We start from the raw sequence: 6,191 nt of genomic DNA, 5'->3' as shown, positions 1-6,191 counted from the left end.
CGGATTTGCACATTTATTTCTTAAGGATAATGCAGTCCCAATGAAAAAGGGTCACAATCATGTGTTGGAACCGCAGGCGGTGAGTAAAACTGCTTCAAATATCTCTTTGTTGTTAACTTAGCTATCGGCGCGTAAGCACATCAAGTAAACAACATGCGATGTTGTCATCAAACTGCACTTTCCACATACAGCTTTAAAAAAAAAAAGACGACATAAAGTGGAACTTAGTCATTTTCCAAAACCGCTAAGCAAATATATACAGTTTCAATACATAGAGACGTCACTGCTGATGCTGCTCTTGTTAAATTTCAGCCTCTGGATCTGATTCTGGATCATAAATATACGGCTGAATCTGACTGTTAGCCATGGTTTGTTTTGGATGTTTTTTTTCTCACGGTAATGTCACAGATGCTCTCAACGCAAAAGCCTACTCGCGCTCGTGATTCTTTAGCACCGCCCACACGTCACGCCTCCAGGCGCTCGTGTTTTTCCGGGAAAAATCGGTACAGACTATCTTTCTCTTATAAATATAATAAAACTAAAGACTTTTTGGAGTTATGAAGGATGCAGTACTACTCTATAGGTACTCAAGATTAACAGGATAAATTAAATCTTCCAATCAATATAAATTCAATTTGAATATGACGAATGGGATTCGGTGCTGTTTCTTGCTTCAATCTAAGCTTCAAAACAAATACAGAGTCAAAATTGACAGGGCTCATTTCCCACGGTCACAAGCAATGTCATAATTAATGATGCTTTTGGGAAACATACCTCAGGGCTCGCAAAATTTCTAAATCTCTAGTAGCCCATCGGGCAGGCATTCTTCAGGTTTTGGTAGCCCTAAATTAATTTAACAAGCCCAAAATTAATTAAAATAAAGACATCAGCTGAACTTTACTTAGGACAAATCAGCATGATCCGCAAAAACTAGTAGCATATCGGGATGTAACAATTCAATAAACTTATTGTGATGCCCACTAAAGTGTTATCACATTTGTGGTAGTTTCTGAAATTTTAAAAATGAATGTTTTTAAATATTTGTTCCGAGGTAATTTACCTGGTTCCACCATCCTTGGACTAAAACATGTTATATAGAGGCGAGGAGTAATTGTGGAGTTCGCCAGCAGGGGGTAGTGTGGCATTTATTGTGCTCCACAGGGCTTTACAACAGTTTTGTTCGCTTTGCAATTTTCCTCTTTCTGCTGAGCGAGACGAAAAACGGACGCAAAGTTTGTCTGGTCTCATTTATTTCTCCTGTTTCCAGAGAGAGCATATAAGCTGTTTATGTGGTGCCAGCCGGTACCTGTAACAGTTTATTGGGGGCTCGTCCGGGATCACTCCCACCTTGTGGCCGGAAGCTGATCCAGTGATACTGCAACCTTGGACCAAAAGTGACCTGATGTAACCAGCGAGCTGCAGCCAGTGGAAAAAGATCTCCAGATACCATCGATGCCGTCTATGGATGAAGAGGTTACCTGTAATGAATGAAGACTAATGACTGTGCTGTGCTGAAATCAACACCCATCAAGAACAGAGCGTGAATTGTGATCCTGGGCTCTCGTGACCAAGTGCGAGGAATTGGGAAGCAGTATGGCGGATAGTGAGAGGAAAAGGTTGGTGTGGGCCATCAAAAAGACCCTTCTCACTCTCTCTGTAGATGAACTGTTTCAGATTGCCAAGTCAGTGGGTCCAGTGCCAGGAATTGACGAGTCTTGCGTCAAGTTGACTGATGAGGAGGGTTGTTTTGAGAACATTTGCAGTTTCATGTCCAGTGAGCCTTTACTGGAGTTAGAGGATTCTGGGATGGCACACTTATTAAACTTAAGGGAATTAATTGACATAGTCATTCAGGGTCGTGCTTCACAAGTTGCTGTAGCAATTGATGTATCTGGCAGTGGGGATGCAAGTCATGCTAATGATAATGTTAACACAACTGATGAAAGTGATACTACCGGTTTGTTACTAGTTATGAGGAGCTGAGTAAGAAAAGTATGCAGTGCAAACACACACCCGCTCCACAGTCTGTGTCATCTGTAAAGATAGGATGCACCACACAGAGTAGTAAACTAGCAGGCAGCAGAGGTTTAAGTGAACACACGACACCATTAACACATGACAAGTTGTTCTCCTTAAAAGAGTTGTCTTACCTTCATCACAGGGAACTGAAGATCCAGGGGGGTCAGATTGGGGACCAGGGGTCAGATCTAAGCTATAACAGTGTCTGTCGGCAGATGGAAGACAGTTTAAAGGAGCAGTTCAGTGATGCAGAGGTTGTAAGAGCCTTCAACAAAGTCATCAAGCCAGAAACTTTTAAAGGAATGTTGATGAATAAGGATGATCTAACTGTAGAAGAGCTAAAAGCATTCCTCCACTCCCACCTGGGTGAGAAAAGTAATACCGAGCTGTTCCAGGAGCTCATGTGCACCAAACAAAAAAAGACAATGAGACATCCCAACAGTTCCTATACCTAGTTATGGGACTTAAGCAGAAGATCATGCTGGCCTCCAAACATGCAGACACAGATGTCAAGTATATTGCAAGCACATTGCAGGATGTTTCTCCACACCGTATATCAGGGCCTAGGCCATAAACATGATGATGTCCACAGAGAGCTGAAGCCATTGCTTGGGGACCCCGGAGTATCGGATGAGACAATCTTAAAACAGATGAAGAAAGTGATGTGTGATGAAAGTGAAAGGCAGCGAAGGCTAGGTCCCTCCACCCGTCAAAGACTTACAAATGTGCACAGTGCTCAGTCTGACGTTAATGCTGTACAGTGTTCTAGTGTAAAGGAGAAGGTGCCAAAAACAGATGTGATCCAGCAGTTAACAGAGAAACTTGAACAGCTTACAAGTACAGTTATGCTCATGAGACAGTCAATGCAGACACAGGTGGCAGGACAGTTCAGCCACAATGGAAAAGGTAGAGGAGACCGCAGGAGAGAGAAACCATATGGCTGTGACAAGTGTGTGGAGCAAAATCGTCCCGACTGCCCTCCCTGTTTCCACTGTGGTGAAGAAGGTCACCAGGCAATGAGCTGTCTAAAGAGACAAACACGGCAGGGAAACTGGAGCCGGTCTCTGCCAAGGGACAAACAGTGACCGTGTCTCAGCCATCGTCCCAACCTGACACTTGTCATACTGATCAACCTGGAATTGAAAGACTGGAAAAAAAATGTCTACCTGACACTCCTGTTAGGGCACTCAGCGACATTATAGGTGACGAAGACGAGTTAAGGGTGTATGCAGTGTATGGTGACGTCCTCCCTTTTGATGGCTGGGTTGCCCTAACAGTCAATTTGATGGGGAATGAGGACCCTAATCTGTCAATTCACTGTGCCTTTTCTTGTCAGCAGTCTTGCTCTGGAGGGACCACTGTTGGGTTTCAACGTGCTAGAAGAGATGATACGAAAACAACCTGAAAAGCTGATTTCAACCCTCGTCGTTGTACTCTGTAGATAAGGCAGAGCTAATGGTGAGCTTCATCCAAGCCAGCAAACCCTCTGTGCAGTGCGGGCTTCTATGGAAAGGCAGACAGGACATGGTTATCCCAGCAGGTCAGGTAGCCTGGGTCAAGTGCCAAGTCCCTCCCCTCATGAGTACATCTGACACAGTCTTCCTATTTGAGCCTGATTTTGACAATGTGCAGTTGACAGAACTGGATGTGGGTGAAGGTCTGTTGGAGGTACAAAATCCAAGAAAACCTTATGTAGCTGTACCTGTGGGTAACAACACTAAACATGCAGTAACTCTTCCAAGAAAGACAGCACTTGGTGGCATCCACTGTGTTGAAAAAGTGATCGCAACAGACTCTCCTGAAGCACCCGAGCCTACAGTGACTGTTAACAGTGCTGTATCAACACCTGTTGACGCCCATCCATCATAATGGCAACCTCCCATCAACCTCAGTCACCTTGATGATAAACAAAGGGAAAAAGTCAACAAAATGCTGTGTGAAGAAGGCGGAGCTTTTGCACGTGACAGCGATGATATTGGATGCATAACAAGCTTACAAATGTCGATTACCCTCACAGATGAGATTCCTGTACAGAGAGCATACTCAGCAGTCCCGAAGCCACTGTTTAAAGAGGTAAAGGAGTACGTACAGGAGCTGCTGATGAGAGGCTGGATTGTTAAATCTAAGTTCCCTTATGATGCCCCAGTTGTCTGTGTTGGGAAGAAGGATGGCAGCCTATGTCTTTGTATCGATTATTGGCTCCTCAACAAAAAGACTGTGCCTGATCGACATCCACTACCCAGAATACAAGACCTGACAGACACACTGGGGGGCTACACCTGTTTAGCATCCTAGACCAGGGAAAAGCTTACCATCAGGGTTTCATCGCTGAGGGTTCGCGTCACCTGACTGCCTTCGTCACCCCGTGGGGCCTCTACGAATGGGTCCGTATCCCATTTGGACTCTCAAATGCCCCAGCAGCATTTTAGCGGAGAATGGAGGAGGTGCTAGGCTCCCTCAGGGATGAATGCTGCATCCCTTATCTGGATGACGTGCTCTGTTACGCGAGAACATTCGATGAACATGTGGAGGCCCTCCACAAAGTGCTCCAGGCTCTTCAACATCACGGAGTAAAACTGAGACCTGAGAAGTGTGAGCTTTTCAGACAAGAAGTCAGATACATGGGGCGCCTTGTGTCAACTGATGGTATCAAGATAGACCCACGGGACCTTGAAGCAGTCAAAACCTTGACAAGCAAGACACCACAGACAGTTGGTGAAGTAAGGAAACTGACCGGCTTCTTGGGATATTATCGCTCCTACATCCAGGATTTTTCCAGGATCGTGAGGCCAATCTATCAGCTTCTCCAAACTAAATCAGGGAAAGCCCAGATTTCAACATGCGGGAAAACCACCAAACGCCCACAGCTGCCTTCCCGACAGACTGTTGACTGGACCACTCAACATCAGGAAGCTTTAGAGCAATTGGTCACTCTCCTTATAACCCAACCTGTCTTAGCGTATCCTGATTTCAACCTACCTTTCACGCTGCATACAGGCGCCTCAGACCAGGGCCTGGGGGCTGTCCTCGATCAGCACCAGAATGGGAAGCTAAGAGTCATTGGCTATGGTTCGAGGACTTTGACACCTGCTGAACGTAACTACCACCTGCACAATGGAAAACTGGAGTTCCTCGCATTGAAATGGGCTGTGTGTGAAAAATTCCACGACTACCTGTACTACGCTCCCCATTTCACTGTGTACACGGACAACAACCCACTGACCTATATCATGAGTACAGCAAAAAGTACAGCCATCGGTGGGTGGGAGAACTCTCAGATTTCCAGTTCGATATCAGGTATAGACCTGGAAAATCAAATGTTGATGCAGACACACTCTCTCGGCTCCCCTTGGACATGGGGAAATATGAGGTGGCTTGTACAGAGGAGTTCTCGAACAAGGCAGTGCATGCCACATGAGATGGGAGTCAGGCAGCAGAACGGAAGGATGTGGCCTGGATTGCAGCACTAAACAAGTGTTCACGGGATTCTCCACCACAATCTCATTGTCACCTGCCAGCTATCAGCCATGATGATCTTGTTAAGGCTCAAAGAGAGGATCAAGCCATAGTAAAGATTATTGAGTTAAAGGAGTCAAACACAAAACTGACAGATGACATACGCCGAACTGTAAGTTGAGCCACCAGAAAGCTGCTGCATGAGTGGAGTAAGTTGCAACTTAAAGATGGCCTCCTTTACAGAAGGACGATCCAGGTAAAGCAGTTAGTCCTCCCTCTGAAATACAGACCGATTGCTCTGAAGTACCTACACAATGAGATGGGTCATGTAGGCACAGAAAGAGTGCTCCATCTTGCTCGGGAACGATTTTACTGGCCCTTTATGGCTAAAGAAATTGAAGACTATGTCACCCAAAAATATCCCAATATCAGGTCTAAGAAACCCACGACACGCACAAGAGCTCCTATGGGCAGCATCACATCTAACTTCCCTTTAGAGCTTGTGTGTATTGACTATTATCATCTGGAAACCAGCTGTGGGGGATATTAATATATTCTAGTAGTGCTTGATCATTTCACTAGATTTGCCCAGGCATATCTCACAAAGAACAAGAGTGGGAAAACAGCTGCTGAGCGCATCTTCAATGATTTCATACCCCGGTTTGGATATCCATCCAAACTACATCATGACCAGGGTCGTGAATTTGAGAACAAAC

Source organism: Carassius auratus, chromosome 29 (assembly GCF_003368295.1).
Source record: "Carassius auratus strain Wakin chromosome 29, ASM336829v1, whole genome shotgun sequence".
Taxonomy (NCBI): domain Eukaryota; kingdom Metazoa; phylum Chordata; class Actinopteri; order Cypriniformes; family Cyprinidae; genus Carassius; species Carassius auratus.
Note: the sequence above shows the minus strand (reverse complement) of the source record.